This window comes from Pseudopipra pipra, chromosome 1 (assembly GCF_036250125.1).
Source record: "Pseudopipra pipra isolate bDixPip1 chromosome 1, bDixPip1.hap1, whole genome shotgun sequence".
Lineage (NCBI taxonomy): Eukaryota > Metazoa > Chordata > Aves > Passeriformes > Pipridae > Pseudopipra > Pseudopipra pipra.
This window is the reverse complement of record NC_087549.1, coordinates 77,957,070-77,974,642: the sequence shown is the minus strand read 5'-3', so window position 1 is coordinate 77,974,642 and position 17,573 is coordinate 77,957,070. Positions and strand designations below refer to the sequence as shown.

At 35.7% G+C, this 17,573-nt stretch overlaps 1 protein-coding gene across 8 annotated transcripts in view; it reads left to right on the top strand.

Annotated features, from left to right (window-relative positions):
* The window catches only part of CDH18 (cadherin 18), a 501,066-nt gene that overhangs the window by 99,750 nt on the left and 383,743 nt on the right, over positions 1–17,573 (top strand). For 6 of the 8 annotated variants that reach the window (XR_010432152.1, XM_064661995.1, XM_064662052.1 and 3 more), the window contains exon 2: positions 9,329–9,426. The exons of the other annotated variants lie outside the window; for them this stretch is intronic. The gene's annotated coding sequence lies outside the window, so the exon portion shown is untranslated. The remainder of the gene's footprint in view (positions 1–9,328; positions 9,427–17,573) is intronic. 8 annotated transcript variants of the gene reach the window in all.

The following is a 17,573-nucleotide window of genomic DNA, read 5'->3' as shown; positions in this document are numbered from 1 at the left end:
TTCAGCTACAGTCACTGACAGAAAAGTATTTCAAATACTCTTTTATCTGAAGAAGCTTGTTACCTAAGGTTACAGGACTTTTTTCCTAATTATTAATATTTTATGAAAGCTTAATAAAAGATAATAAACTTTCTCATTATAAGTATTTGATAGTGTAATAATAATAGTGTGGAAAATTTTGGTTTGGTTTGGTTTCGCTTTCTACCTGTGTGGAATAGAAAAACATATTGCATACCAAACAATGTGATCCCTGAAGGTAAAGTGTTCTGTTTTGGAACAATCATAGCACTGAAATCAGTGTTATTAACCTCACTGAATTGAAAGAAAGCAGACCTTACTGAGGAACTCTATTTTCAACCCATACTGCCAAAGTGAAGCTTTTTCCTTTTGTCACCTGAGCTGTTACACTGTATTAGCACTGTTTCAAGGGGTTTGGATTTTTTTTACATATGCCATTCTAATGACTTGTTTTATGTAATTTTTTAATGTATTAATGACAATTCTTTTTGATGCTACAAAGAACTTGTAAACAACTATAAATTTTAAGGAAGGTGGTTGCATAGATAAAATTGAAAATGATGTTCTATTTTTATGACATAGAGCAAACTTGAAATTTTCTTGACATTGAACAAGGATATATGTTGGCAATTTTATTTCAAATGTGGTGGTTTGGGATTTTGTTTGAAGAACTGATAATTGCTCAGTCAGAAAACACTAATCTTTATATTAAAATATGGAGGGCAAACAGTTGCTGTCCTTTCAAATCAGAGACACAAAACTATTTTCCTTGCATGGTAAATCAAAGAAGGGTCATACTTTTTCCAATAGGAAGAACTTTGTAAGCTTTAACAGTCTTTAGCAATTTAGGTTACTTTAGCTTGTAACCTATATGGATGAATTAAATAAGTAATTTATTCATGAGGGTATCAGGCCCCTTGCCTATTAATATTACTCGTCTAAGTTCTTATGGCCTCTTGGCATTATCATTATTGTGAGCATTATGGGAGCAAGGAGTGTTCACTCCGACTCTCATTACTACAGCTTCCTCCTTGCAAAAACAGGGTGTGGTTTATCCACCTGCCTATTGGAAACTGAGCACTTGTGCAAACTGTGCACAGTCAGTGTCGAGGAGGGACCTGTTGGATATGAGTTAAAAATATGCTGAGAAGGGTGCCAATAATCAAACAATGTGGGCAATTGGGTGGCCTTGTCTACTCCTGTGCACTGGCCCTATTTAGTTCACAGGTGCAGATGTAACCACATGTGGACAAAACCACCAATACTGCATTTCAAAAGCAGAATTTTCTGGTAAGTAGATCTATTCAATTTCTATTCTTTTTGCACAGAAATATACAGTAATTATAACACCAAAAGAAACAGAGAAAGGGAGAAAGACAAAACCAGTCCTCTGGCTTTATTTTGTAATAAAACAGTTTCACATGCAGGAATCAATATTAAAGCTCTGTTTCTATAAACTAACAGTTTGAAAAGCACTTACTCCCTCGTATGTTACTTTTTAGTTAGTCTAGCAAACTATTTAGCTATACAATGAAAAATATTCTTGGAGAACTGTGCTTTGGTTTTTGAATAACACCAAGCTTCATCACATTTTTAGCTGTTCCTTTACTTCTGTATACTGTCCAATTCCTGAGATTCCTCTCTTTTGCCATTAAAAACTTTTCATAGGGAAAATTTTTCTAGGTTTCATACTAAATGACAGAAGGAATAAAATTACTGTATTGTTCAGAAACTGTGGAGTGGATGTTTGGTTTTGGTTTTTTGTTTGGTTGGTTTTTTGTTTGGTTGGGGTTTTTTTGTTTGGTTGGTTTTTGTTGTTTCATTTTGGTTTTTTTTAATAAGGAGGCTATATTTATGTTCTTTTAGGAAACTATTTTTGGAAATTTCAAAAACCTGAATGTTTCTGTGTACATGGAATTACATAGATCCAGGTGATGCAAAACATATATGAAGATAATATATTTTGTAACTTAGATCATGCACATTTGTTGGCTACTGATAGTCTTCATTCCAGTCTGTGTGACTATGGCTAAGAACTGTAAAAACACAAAATGATCTTAGGTTTTTAAGAATGCACTTCTGTAGTTGTTCAGGTAATGTGTTTGCTAGTAAAGTATATTGATGCTGCTTTCTGATGCAAATTTGAGTCTGAAACATTTTAAAAGAAATAAGTTCAATGGGCAAATATTCACCACATTCAACTTTTGCCTCATTTGTCCTTGAGCAAGTGCTGCAGGTGTTTATTGCTGTCCCTTTGTAGTTGAGATTAATATTGATTTTAGATATAAAATTAATTACAATTTTTTGTAACATAATATGGTAATGAAAATTAATCACAAGCCAGCTTTGCTGTTATTCCTAACTAAAAATTTTAACAGGAATATTTCACTGCCATATTGAAATAAAAACATAATGACTGACCAAATTTTTGGTTGTCCCAAGTAATTTAATCCTGCAACAGCAAAAGGTATTTAATAAAGCAGCAATGTCATGGTGGTATAGTATCCCTTTTGAAGGTGGTTTTTTTTTCAAGTTTGATTTGTGTTGCAAAGGCATATGAAATGAAAAATTCTGTTGACAGGTTTCCCCAAGAAAACATACCTGTCGTTACCTATCTGGGTACCTGTGTAGCCTGTGTAGCTTTGTGGATAAAGTGTCATAATTTTGGAGAAATTTCATTGCTGGATGAAGAACAGTGTGGTTCTGGTATATAGGTACTAGAAAATGTGAGTAACCTCTTGGGGATATATGGCAGAAATGTAGATAGGATTTGTAGAGGTGTTGTAAGCCTGTTCTTTTTTGTTTGTTTGTTCTGATGCAAGAATGTCAAACTGAAGATAAAGCAATGAAAGAAACTAGAAAGTCTGTGCTAGAAAGCAGTTTAATATCTTTTTCAAGGTTGTATAGTTCTCCAGGTATGATATTCCAGTCCTCTGACAGTAACTCCTAAATATATCACTTCCATTTTTCATTAAAACTGCATTTCATTAAAAAATCCTGATTTTTGAGGCAAGGTTAATGAAAAATACAAATCCCAATGGAAGTCCTTGAGGTACTCTAGTAGGAATTTTTCTCTAACCCTAATCTTCGCCACTAATCCATTATTCTTTTTTACTGGTTTCTTACTAATTTTAAAATTCTTGCACTGATTCACATATTCTGAGATCTAATGTTGACTTAATAGATGACTCAATTTTGAGATAGTAGAAATAAAAGCCCTAGCAAAGCATTAGTAGATGTAGCTGTCAATAAATTCTTTTATTTTTGTCCTTACTTTTTCATAGTGATATGAAATAATGGGTGATATAGAATTGAGACAAGAAGCATTTGAAATGTTTCGTGATATTACTCAGAAGGAGACACCTCTGCTTTCTAGTCAAATCTCCTAATATGAACCTCTATTTAAACATAAAACTTCTGAATCATCTGCTGTTGAAACCAAGTTCACCCCATAGCTAATGCCAAGCATGCTAGCATTCTCTCTTGTGTTAGGCATCCATACAGAATCATAGAATTTTTAAGGTTGGAAAAGACCTCTAAGATTATTGAGTTGAATCATTAACCTAGCACCACCGTGTTCACAATTAAACTGGGTCCCTAAGTGCCACATCCACAAATCTTTTGAACACTTCTAGGGATGTTTACATACTGCTTCCCTGAGCAGCCTATTCCAATGCCTGACCAACCTTTCAGTGATTGAATTTTCCCTAATATCTAACCTAAACCTGCCATGGTGCAACTTGGGGCCATTTCCTCTGGTTCTATTCCTTGTTACTTGGGAGATGAGACTGACCTCCACCTCACTGCACCTTCCTTTCAGATGGTTGTAGGGAGCAATAGGGTCTTCCCTCAGCCTCCTTTTCTCCAGGCTAAACAATCCCAGTTGCCTCAGCCACTCTTCATAAGGCTTGTGCTCCAGACCCTTTCAGCAGCATTTTTGCCCTTCTCTGGACATGCTCCAGCACCTCGATGTCATTCTTGTAGTGAGGGGACCAAAACTGAACACAGGATTTGAGATGCAGCCTCACCACCGCTGAGAGCAGGGGGACAATCACTTATCTAATCCTGCTGATCACACTATTTCTTATACGAGTCAGGATGTCTTTGGCCTTCTTGGCCTTCTGGGCACACTGCTGACTCATATTGAGCAGAACCCCGTGGTCCTTTTCTGCCAGACTGCTTTCCAGGCACTCATCCCCAGACCTGTAGCATGGTGTGGGCTTGTTGTGCGGGAACAAGCACTTCACCTTGTTTAAACTCATACAGCTGGCCTCAAATCCATAGATCCAGCCTGTATTCCTGCAGTCTTCCTACCTTTGAGCACTTGTTCTCATCTGCAAACTAACTGAAGGTGCACTTGATCCCCTCATCCCAGATCATTGATAAAGATGTTAAACAGAACTGGCCCCAGTACAGAGCCCTGGGGAACACCACTTGTGACTGGCCACCAGCTGGGTGTAACCATTCACCACATTTCTCTGTGCCCGGCCAGCCAGACAGCTTTTTACTCAGTGAAGAGTGTGCCCATCCAAGCCATAAGCAGCGAGTTTCACAGAATCACAGAATAGAAGGTATCACTGTGGGTTGTCTGTTCCAGCCTCCCAGCTCAAGCAGGCTTGTCCTAGAACGCATTGCACAGGATTGCCTCCAGAGAGTTCTTGATCCTAAGATTGTCTCAATTGGTTAGAGGATGGTGTTAGTAACACAAGTGTTGTGAGTTAGATGTCATATAGGCCACTCAAGAGTTGGTCTCGATGGTCCTTGTGGGTCCCTTCCAATATTCTGTGATTCTGTGATCTCCAGTGAGGGAGACTCAACAACCTCTCTGGGCAATCTGCTCCAGTGCACAGTCACCTGCACAGTAAAGAAGTTCTTCCTCTTTCAGGTGAAACTTCCTTTGCAGCAGTTTCTGCCCATTGCCTTGTTGTATTATGCGGCACCACCAAGAAAAGCCTGGCTCCACCCTCTTGAAACCTGCCCTTCAGATACCGATATATGTCATTGAGATCGCCCCTCAGTCATCTCTTCTCAAGGATGAACAGAACCAGCGCTCTCAGCCTTTCCTCGTAAGAGAGATATTCCAGTCCCTTAATCATCCCTCATCCATCTCCGCTGGACCAACTCAAGGAGCTCCATGTCTGGCTTGTACCGAGGAGCCCAGAAGTGGACACAGCACTCCAGATGAGGCCTCACCAGGGCTGAGCAAAGGAGAAGGATCACCTCCCTTGACCTGCAGGCATCCTTATGCACCCTAGGATACCACTGGCCTTCTTGGCCACAAGGACACACTGCTGGCTCATGGACAACTTGTTCACCAGGACCCTCAGGTCCTTCTCCACAGAACTACTTCCCAGCAGGTCAGCCTGTGCAGGTGCATGGGGTTATTCTTCCCCAGGTACAGGACCATGCATTTGCCTTGTTGAACTTCAGGCTGTTCTTCTCTGCCCATCTCTCTAGCCTGACAAGGTCCTTCTAAAGGCCCATATCTTCCCTGGGGTATGGGCTGCTCCTGCCAGCTTTGTTTTGAAGGAGAATGCTGTGGAAGGTAATGTCAAAGGCTCTACTAAAGTTCAGATAGACAACATGCTTCAGTATAGGCATGCCCTTACATGCTGTAGTGCATATGGAAGTATTTGCTTAAAATCACAAGTTACATGAACATATGTGATCAAAACTCAAGAGTCCTGACTTCCATTTGTGTTTGGTATCCACAAGACTTTGTCTAATATGAGCAGGATAAAAACTCTCTGTATGAATGTCACTGGCAGTTTTCCCATCCAGTTCAGGGAATCAAGAATTCATCCATAATATTTCATAAAACAAAAAAGAGGAATGTATCTATGGCTTTACAATTATCCCTAATGAGAAAATAAGAACAAAGAGACAATATGTGTACATTTTATTTGTATTAATATCAATTAAATTTGAAGGTCATGTACTCCAACCTGTTTCTTGAATTACATGGTTGACAGCAGATAGCTGAACAGTTTGTCTTTCAAGACTTGGGTCTTGAAACATTTTAGGGATGGAGACTGCACAGCCTCTATGGAGAGGCAATGACCTGTTATTTACCTAGTGGCAATGACAGCACTGCATTACAGGGCCACGCGGTTAGAGGTGAAACTTACAAAGGGTAAATAAACTTTATGGACTGAAATGTGTAATAGGAATCTGCTACAAACAGTATAATTTTCTTATGACCTTGCCTTGCTAGCCATTTTAAAATATATCATCAGATACATCATACATCATGTTACATTGCTGATGAGTAATTTTGAAGGATGATGAGAGTAGTTTTGTTTGTGAGAAGAAAGAGTCAAGGTAATTTTTCTTCAAAAGTCTGAAAGGTGTTTTGCAGAACAACAAAAAAAATCTGTTGTGTGTTCTTTAGTATTAATCTCAGTTACTTTGAGAACAATGTTAGACAATCCTGGAATCTGAGTTCTCTGTAATTAAGCTGTCTTCTCAAGTTAACTAACCTCTTTAAGATTAAGAACTCTGGAAGAAAAAATATCTTCAAATATGTATCACTTCAAAGTAAATGAAGAGGGAGATTTTACAAAATCTGTGATTCCATACACCCTCTCAGGTCACCAGTTGTTTTGTGTATGTTATTGAACCCTGATATACCTAAGATAGTTTTATTGTGTACCATACTCTCTCAGGGGTAAAAGCAGCTCACCCTAAAGCTGGAGAGTCATCATCTAAAAAAGGCAGATACTCTTCTAGTGATTTCATTTCACTATTCCTGGCATGCGCAGGACTGATCTCAAATCTTGTTTGAAAACATCACAGCATAGCCGAGTGGGATTTAGCTGTCTTAAGGTCATGTTAGATGTTCTGTGATATTTAATCATGTCCTAAAGACCACTTCAAAAGGTCTACTGTAGAATCCAGTTTTATATCTGACTGTCCCATTTGGATGTCGTTAGATGCCTATATTTGATTAGTCTCCCCTATGATGTTTTCTAGCTGTGAATGTCTGCCTAAAAGAAGGTGGTGGCTGACCACTAATGTCCCTTGGCCTTTTCAACCAAAACTCAGTAATTTTCCATCTATCAACAGCTTTTTTTCCATTATGATACTTTTCAGAATTTTTAATCCCTATTGGTCTTATTTATTCACCTTTGAGCTGATCACTTACAAACCCAGAAAAAAATTGAACTCTGACAGATAATAATCAGTCTATATCAGGTAACTAATTATACATCATATAGGGAAGAAAAATTTGGTCTTGAATTTCCAAGAAATAGTGTAGGAGTAAGAAAAACTCTTAGGCAAATTTGGGATCTTAAGAAAACACACTAACAGAAATAATTAATTAAATAAATAAATAATACACAATGGTTTAATGTATTGTTTTGTGTTCCTCTCATTGTAAACCCTGTAGCTTAGAGGAAACAAGCTCTAAAATTAATTAATAATTACAACAGTAATTGAGGATTAGTATGCTAATACTAATATTAATATTAGTATTAATATTAATAATAATTATAATGACTTCTACATATCTCAATGTATAAACAGAACCTTAATACTAGGAAGAAACATTTCAAGATCATGCATACAAAGAACAACACAGCTTTCCTTCCTAATAAAACTATAATTCATAAAGCTATCAATAACAGTTTCTGTAAAATTAGCCAGAGACCAATTATCCCAGTGGGATATTAAAAGCAAATCTATCCTCTTGCTTTGCGACTACAGGAGAATTGTTAAAGGTGAGATTAGTGGAAGTGAGCCAGAAAAAGTTAGCAATGAAGAAATTTCCTAATTTTGAAGAAATGTGGGAAAAGAACAGATAGAACTGTGAATCTTATAATATTTTTACAGGGTAAACTCAGCAAAACTGATATTTTTTCTGTTGTATGGAAGAGTTACAAGCCTACATGCAGTAAGTCATGTCGCTGATGACACATCTCAGATGTAACCAAGAATCAGCAGCCTAGTTCTGGGGCAGTTGACACTTTATTTGTAACTGGCTTGCACTGTGCAACATAGGTGCTGCTGGTATTCTAGCTGTTACTGTCTGTAGTTTCTCTGGGGTGAGTAGAGTTCTCTGATACTTACCAGTTATATTACAAGGAGGCAAATGAACGGTAATAAAAATTCTGCAACCTCTGCTGATATCTTGACCCAAATTTTTGTGGAAGGACTTTGGGGTATATTTGATGACTTGCTTATCTATAGCAAGGTTTCTTGACTTGTGAAATGATATCTTGTTGTGGGGCAAAAAAACTCCATCTGCATATGGAGCAGAGGGTTAGTCTTGCCTGTGGTTTTTCTATTTCTTATCATGAATGATTCATGCGTATGTTAAAGCAAGCAGTGCATTTTAAGAAAGCTAACAAAGTTTCTATGTAAATGAAGTTCAGATATTTTAATGGTAGAATTGACAGTATACTGAGTAATGCTCTATCTCATATGCTTTTTTAAAACTAATTTGTCTTCCATTTAAGACATACTCTTTCGGTGTCATAGATCTACAGACATTAAAGCTGATGAAGTAAAAAAAAAGAATTAAATTGATAAGTTTATTTCAGTTTTTACATGGTATAACTAGATTCTGTATATGGTTTCACATTAATTACAAATCTATAGACATGTCGTATTTTCTGATAGGGTGCTTACAGGAATAATACAAAAATAATTTCTTGGTGATTTGATATATCTTTAATTTTTTCTTCTTTGGTTACTAGTTTTATTAGTATCATACACTGTGAGATTAGTTAGGTGATAACAGCAAAGACAAGTCAAAGTGTTTAATGAGGTTATATATATATAATGCATATTTGAGAAGGGCTGGTAAGTAATGTATATAAATGAAGAGAAGTATTCTCTAAAACAGATTCAGTTCTAGGTTTGTGCAAAATTGGGACTAGATTATTTTGTCATTTGAGTATTTTTTGTAGTTTCTGAACAGTTTCAGAATCAATGCTTCCTTATTTCTCTATGAAAGTATCTAATTTGATTTTAATCAGAAGATTTTCAAATTAGCTCACTTTCCTAAATTTGACATGAGATATGAATTCACGTATTACTCCCAAGCTACTTACAAACCTTGAAAATACCATTGCTGTGCATTTAGTTATTTCAGTTAGATTTCCAATTTTGAACAGCTGCTTAAAAATAAAAATTTGTACACTACTGTAGTACTGACTCTATAGATTTACCAGGGAAAAAAACATCTTAACATCTTCATATTCTGCTGCAAGGGATAATCCAATGCCTATGCTGTTGTCTGTCTACATAAGTATCTTGGAAAACATTGTTTTCTGATCATGTTAAAAATTTTGTTGTTCTGTTTCAGTGAAAGCTGCTGAATTGTCAGGTTTCTGTTGTCTTCAGTGGAAGCTCCCAAGACTGTTTGATAGAAAAGATATTTCTAAATGCTTGGTTAGTCATCAAGTAAGTAGTTTCTCATGTTTTATGTAATTTTCATTCATCTCCAGTGAAGTGGTTTTGTTGTCTTAGATAAATATTTTTTTTTATTTGCTTTACCATTATTTTGACTTTCTTTTATACAAAAACGTTTTTCTCTAATGTCTGGTGTTTCTTTAAAGTCTGTAACACATTTAAATCAGTTTATAAGTATTTTAGAAAAAAAGAAAAAAAAGACATTTTCTTAGTATTCCCTTTCAGCACCTAACAGAATGCTGTTCAGTGACCTGTATTACTCCCAAACTATGAAGCATTAGTAGGAATAAGAATTGAACAAATCATCTAAAAATGTAGCTCCATTAGCATGGTAAAGGTGATCAAGAATGGTGTCATGTAGGTAAATCTTAATCGTACTCATTGGAACGATTAAGAAATGGTTAAATGGTTACATGGTTTCAAAACAACTAGGTTCTACTACTATCATCCACCTTCTGTTCTTAAACAATCACAGCCCATGAAATCTAGCAATGCTTATTTCTTTATTTGTTATTTGGTGAAATAGAAAATACAGTTTTAGTGATGGAAATAATTTCTAATTAGTCAGTCCAATAATATAATCTTATTTCACCACTTGACAATATCAAAAATAAAGGTGTATTTGTCTGTAGGGAACAAGTACCAAGATTATTTATTCTAGAATTTTATAGCTCAAATTGATCATGTCATTCATTACTGTTTAACTTACAAAATAACAGAGTGAGAATTATGTCCCCTTTTTAATGCTGTTTTGTGAATTTGAGCCTAAAAAAATTGTTGATTGAATTGATTGACTTGTCAGGAGGAATGATGAAATTCAAATGTTTAATTCAGTTAGTTCTCATAGAAGAAGGCAATATCTAACTCTAAGTTGGGAAGCAAAATTAGGCTTATATTTGGGAAAAAATAAAACAGGAATCAAGTATGAAAAATCAAAGAATTAAGAGTTAATTTTTTAATCACATTAGCTGTCTAGCAAATTTGTACAGATATTCTCACTCTGGAATAATTTGGCATGCTTGGGATTTTATATACCTCTAAGACTCTAAATGAAGTCTGAATGTATAGGTTTTTAAGTTAAATGAAATTTACAAGTGCAGAAATTATTATATTCGAGTGCACACCTGTGTCACTCAAAAGGTTACACAAAATGCTTACATGTTCCCTGTCTTCCAACATATCCAAAAAGAGAATATATTCAGTCATACACCTGCTCATAGACTGAGAAACTTAACATAAATCATATTAATTTTTTTCATATGACATCTCATAATTTTGTTCATACTACATCTAATTGCAGTGTGCATTGTGTCAGTTATGTATGACCAAGTTAGAGAATAATATTATAAGGATGGGAATGTTACAGATGTTTTTTCAATGTCATTGAATGCCATGAAGTTTTTTCAACTCTTTAACTGTTGAATAATTTGGGGTTGCTTCTGTATTTTCTTTTGTCACATTAATACAAAAGTGAAGAAGCTCTTATAGGGAACAAAGCCAGCTTTTTTCTGGTGTGCTAAAAAAGCAAGAGAGTGACTGATGTCAGTGAGTCATAGTTAAAGATGTTGCTGCTTCAGTGGTGTGACACTGGCATGATCTCATTGAGTAGGTTAAACTGTAACACAGAGAGGTGGAATAAAGACATTCAGTTACAGGGGACTCATCAGATGACACTCACAAATTCATGATCTCTTTGACTAATATTACAATGCTGCACATCTTCAAAGCCTTTGAAGAGCTGTGCAGTTCCCTTTTATGTCAGCAGGAGACAAGCTTTGCTGTGATAAGATTTAGATGACTTCCTTTCACATACTTTGTTACCGAACAAAACAGACCTTTATCACTTATATTATGGTATGCTATGCATTCTGAAATTATGTTTAGGCAACTAGTAGATTAATTAAGAAATTAAGCATATGATAAGTAATCAGTGTAAGTCTTCTATTGTCTTAGCAGTTTTTTTATCTATAGTTTTCTGTAGTATGAGTCCCTGAACATTTAACATATGTTTTCAATATCTCCTTGTTCCTATTTTATCCTTGGTTCATATTTCCTTTTCCTTTTACTCAGATGAAAATAAAGATATTTGGGTTTGGGACCTTGAATTACTAGTTGCAAAAGGAACAAAACTACTTCCATATGAGTCATTGTTAAAATTCCTATTTAAATTAATTATTAGTTTTAGGACTGAATTCTAGGACTGAATACAGATCTGGTATTCAGTGAACTGAGGATAGGTTTTACATGCTCAGTAAATACCTGTCATAATGCTTTTAGGAAATAAATAAATAATCCATCTCTCACAAATATTTGTTGTTTTACTAAAAGCACACTTGCATATAAGTAAAAGGTTATACTAAAATATGAGAAAATAAATGATCAGCTCCACTACAGTAGAACTTGAATTTCCTGAACTTAAAGGAAAAGTAGCTGTTGGCTGGCATTCAGTCATTTTAGTTTGAAGGCAAATGAACCATGAAAGAAATGAAAATATGTTTCTATGATGTAGGTTTCTAGTAACGTCAGAAGAATTGTTATGGTTCTAAGATACATCATATTACCTCTGTTTGAAGGACCTCCACTGGCTAGAGAGGATGAGTTGGTCTGGAGGCAGCTATGTTGGCTTTATGACATTGATTCAGGATAGTTTGAGATTCTCTAACATGCATTGGCATGAACTGGTGTGTAGCACAGCTGCTTTGTTGCATCCTGAAGAAATGCAAACATTCTAAAAAGCAAGATGCATTTTAAAAAAAAAATTTAAAAAAAATTTTTTTTAAAAAATGCATGGGTGAATTATAATAGGCGAAAGAACTCTAACAAGAGTTTTCAATTAAATATGTCACAGGAGTGTCAAAGGCTGCTAGATTATGGACTGGCACCTTGTGTATGAAAACAAATGCGATAAAGAGGCATATTTCTTTAAAAATGTAGTAGTTTTACAGAAAAATGATGTGTGAAAACTTAATTGACTGATATGTGTAACAGTGACAGAAGACAATTAACTTCTACCTAGACTTCTCAAACAGTTATGTTTAAGGGATGCAGGGAGAAGAGATTTTCTGATTTGCTTTTTTCGGATGATGCAAGATCCAGGCGCAGTCCAAAATTCATCAGTTGATTTTACTAAATATATTCAGAAAATGAACTTATGAAGAAAAGTAGCTAGTAGAAATGTATTTAAGCTTTGAAGAAATATACCCAGCTAACATCTTGTATACAATTCTAAATAGATGTAAAAGGAAAGGGATTTGAGGTTCACAAGCTATGAGAACTAGAGATGATTTTGGTTGCAATATAAAGACAAACAGTGTGGGTGACTAATATTCAGTAAGGCCAATGAAAATTTAATTCAACTAATTTAGGTAACAGAGCATCTCATTTTCTTTTGCACTCCCAATATAAATGCTATTTTCATCTCTGTGGTGGTTTGTATCAGCTAATTCCTGCTTAACTACAGTTGCTGACAGTGGGTAAAACATTGTCTTTGCTCTTACAAGTACTCTTTGAAGCCTACAGAGCAACACTGGCTGAAATTGTTGGTAATAATTGAAATTACTTTTCTGAAAGTAACTTATCTCATCCTAACACACCTTATATTTCTGTCTGCTGTAATTTTCCTTCCTATGTTCCTTTCTGGATATACAAAGAAAGCCATAACATAAAAGTATAGAGTGTAGGATTCATTAAAAACTGTTTGAATGCTTTGCAGAGGTTGTGCTGGGAAAAACACACAGAATGAATATTGATTTGTAATGTGTGTTGGGAGTGGGAGAATGATGCATTTTACAAGAAGCTTTTGATTATTTAAAGCATTCCTTCTATCTTTACTGACAAAAAAAATCTGTCTAGAACTGTTCTTACACAGAAATGCGAAGAATACTTTTTAATTTTAAACGATTGTTAGGAATGTATTAACAGGAATCTGTGTGCTTATTAAAGGATGATAATTATATTGTCTTTGCAGTTAGTGGGCAGCAAGCAGATTTCTGGATTTTCTGGGGGGCCTTGGGGGGCTTTGTTTTTTTTTTGGTTTTGTGTAAGATTAAAAATTGAATGTTCCTGTTAGAATGCATATTCAAGAAAAGAGGAGTTACAGCAGTTAAAAAATGGAGAAGCAAAGTAGGTGAATAAGGTACAAAATCTACTATTGTAGTTTTTTTAAGTTTTTAAGGAATATCTGTCCCTTTTGATCTCACTTTCCCTTAATAGCATGAGAAACATTAAAAAAAAAATCACAGAAAGATTAAATTCACTTTATTACCTCAGAATATGTCAGTATTTTTTTCATTATATCCTTGCTCTTTCATGGTCTCACTGGACCTGTGAGTCTTTGGGTTCCAGGCAGAATTTAACACAATTTCAGGCAAAGAGGGGCCACTGACACAAGGTGCAACTGCTGATCCATTGCTAAGTCTTTTGGAACATCAGGAGGAGTCCAATTAGAAGAATGGAACTGAGCCAGATTGCTCTAATTTTAACTGATTAGTATTGAATGGGGACTATCCCACTACCACTATCATATCATCATGGATTTTTTGTCAATGTTTATTGCTTCTAAAGGAGTACTTAGCATAAGAAATCATTGTAAAATTCTGTTACTTTCTCAGGCCCTTCATGCCATTTTTACATAACTAGTTGATATAGATGAGTTGCACAGTAGAGATTAATGAGAGACAGCTGACTATTTGCACATTTTGTTTATTTTTAATTATGTGCAGTATTTATTATTAGATCATTATTTAAAACAATTAAGTAATCCTTGATGGACTCCTGAATTGAACCTAGTTATGATAATTGCTAAAAATATCCTTACGAGATTGTTTCAGCTCACTCTGATAGTGCTTAGCCTTGTCTAAACATTGTGGAAAGATAACAATTAATCCTTAGTCATATACATATTAAAGATGATATGCTTCCATTAAGTAAATTGGCCCATCCAATGTTTAAATATTGGATGCAGATTTGAAGAAATAATCTGACTTTGCTCTGTGGACAGTAATTACAGCATATGTCTGGTGAAATTACTTTTCTGATTTAGAATAAGAAGCACACTGGTTATTGCAAAGTGAGGGACAGTTATGAGGCACTGAGGGACAGAGAACAAATATGAACAGAAGTATCAGGATTATATCATTATGTTGATGTGCTTTTTAGTTACAGATGTATACCTCACGTAAAATATTTTTTAAACAGGATGAGATTTACTAAGAGAGACACTCAGTTCAGGCTGCATGTACAAGCACTTGTGTAGGAATATTTCCTAACTAGAGTCCTCTTGGACAATTCATTGGATATCTGCTTTTCCTCAGAGTCCTGTTTCTCTGCACAGATTACCTTTTGAAATCAACATTCAGCTTTAAGGCTGTGACCTAATTTCAAATATAGTATATTTTCATTAGCCTTTTATATTTAGTTTCTCCCAAATGCATGTTAAAAATGCTTTTCTTCCAATGTTCTTAGTAGTATATTTTAAGAGATGTTCTGTGGTAAGATGTTGATTCTGAACAGTAGAACTTAAGATAGTGTGGTGTCCCTCCCTGAAAGGGAATAGAGAACCCAAGATTTGTAGATGCCTATAGTTACTCAAAAAAGGGACAAAAAAGTCAGAGGATCCACAAAAACTTACAAAGTTTTATTAGTAAATTATAAACACAACATGGAAATTCGTATAAGCTAGTCTCTTATCTTACAGTACAAACCCAAGGCAGTGGATTTTGAATAAAGAGTAAGGTAAAAGGAAAGAGAAGAAGGGAGGGAGGGAGGCAGGCAGGCAGGCAGGAATGAAGGCAGGAAGGCAGAAATGAATGAATGAAGGAAGGAAGGAAGGAAGCAAGGCCTGGTTTCAGTGTTGGTGTAGCTGATGGGGTGTTTAGGGTCCTGGGGTACACCATCTTGACTTTGTGGGGGTGCCTTTTAATAAATAAGTTCCCCCTGCCCTTCACCTCTAGCGAAGTTTCTGGCTTTCTATGCAAATTAGTTATCATGCACAGTTCATTCTTCCAGACCTTCAGACCTTTCTGGAAATGGGTCAGAGGCCTTCACTTGTCTTCACTGGTCTTGTACCCCTCTACTGTGTTAGTCTTTGGTTGACAGTCCATGCCCGCTTCTCAACTTCATTCCTGCACTTCCTCTGTACTGTGTTGTGCTTATCTCCAGGAGCTAAAGCAAAACCTTTGTCCCAGAAAAGTGCTGTCCTATCTCCGTATGGCCCCCTTCTCCAGCTGTATCCTGCTCTTTCTTGCCAATTCACACTGTGTGTTCTTACCAACAATACTTAGTTGGCTCCATGGCTAACCGGCTATCCATTTTTGAGACGTGCATTAGCCCCTTATCTTCTGGACTTCTACAGATAGTCACAAAGTACTTGGCTTTTTGGCATTATTTATCATATATTATTTTTTAAAGATTACTATATAAAGTTAGTGGTCCTTGTAGATTTCTTCTGTAAGTCATGTAAGGCTCTGCTTGTGTATCCTTACTGTGTATGAAATGATTCTACGTGCTTCCATTTTTGGTACTAGCCAAAATGCAAATGCGAATTATAAAGACTGAGATCTGTACTACCTTAGTCTTGTTTGGACATTTATTCCAAAGCAAACCATAGAAAAGTTGTACTAAATCAGAATGATAGCCAATTTTTTTCCCCTTTGTATGGAAGTGGTTTATTTCATAAGGTGATCTGTGGTGTAGAGTCATTAGCACTGATGAACTTCTTAGCACTGATGAACCCATGTTTAGACTCCCAGAATGAGAAATTGATCTAAATAACCTGTCACAGTATTAACAATAGTAATAGTTTGTTTTTCAGTGCTCTGAGAATTAAGTTGCTTGGCTTCTGAATATAAAATGCAATGAAGTAGGAACAGTGTTGAACGGCAGTACGTATTTTTAGGCAATGAAAATGGTGTGTCAACCAAAAGTGTTTTAGTAGGTTTATTCATGGTTTTTTTTCCTAGCCGTCACTGTGCCCTTATAATTTGGTTTTGCCTCAGTTGTGCACACCTTCCCTATCAAGAGGTAGTTTAACCTCTTTTGTATTCTTTTCCCCACCTCAAGTTAATCATAGTTACACTAATTCAGTTCGTTGGCTGTTTTTGTCTGGAAGACATCAAGACAGAAACTGTGAAAATAGTTCAGGAGATTTATCATCATCATACTCTTACAGAATCAAACAGTCCACATTGATGAAAATAGAAATTTTATATATAAGGAAGAAAAATCACATGGCTCACCCCACAATCTACCACGTACTCTCTGAAACTGCAGCTTCTCTTGATGTAACATCACTGGTAGATTCAGACCTTTTTGTGAACATTGTAACCAAAAATTTTGCAAGCAGATTCCTGCTCATTTTGTTTTTTATAATTTTTGCTAACTCAACCTGTTTTGAGACCCTGCAGTTCTAAGATGTTTGAGAATCTGTTTGCTGATCTCAGTCTAATTACGCAGACATGAAAGAATTCAGAATGTCAAATTCATTTATGTAAACGCTAATACTCAGATGTGTCCTCTGAAGAATGTACCTCATCTCTAGAATAAAGTTTATTTTCTAATGTTATTTTCTGCCATAAGATTTTACTTGCAGAGTGCTCTATTATATTGATACTTTCTTATTTATATCTCTTGTCACCAAAAGTGATTATTTTTATTCTCTACTGTGCCATTGCAACAAAGCTTACAGGTAGCGGGACTTTTGTTTTTCATTACACGTTTTTCTACTTTTCAGATATTGCTTTCTGCAACATACTTTCTAAGTGTGCTAACTGAGGTGTTTATGTCGGTGGTTTATAAGCAGCAAAAAAAGTGATTCTGGTAGAAGGTGAAATCCTTGGCTTATTGTTCATGTTGCTTGCCATGAATACTCTAAGGAAAATTTCCAATCCACCTGTGAATGAGAACAGTGACCACATAGCAGATGGCTTTGAGTGTAAGTATACAGACGACCATGTCCACGCATTAAATATGTTCACTGAGGGCAGACTTCCCAGGCTAAAATTTCATGTATCTGCAACTTTTGAGCCAGTGACTGGGAGGATATGCTACTATTAGTCATCTTTTAAAGAAGTATAACTTTGAGAAATAGTAACATTTTTCTGCCTAAAAAGTCTGCATAAGAAGTCTTCCACGAGATAAAG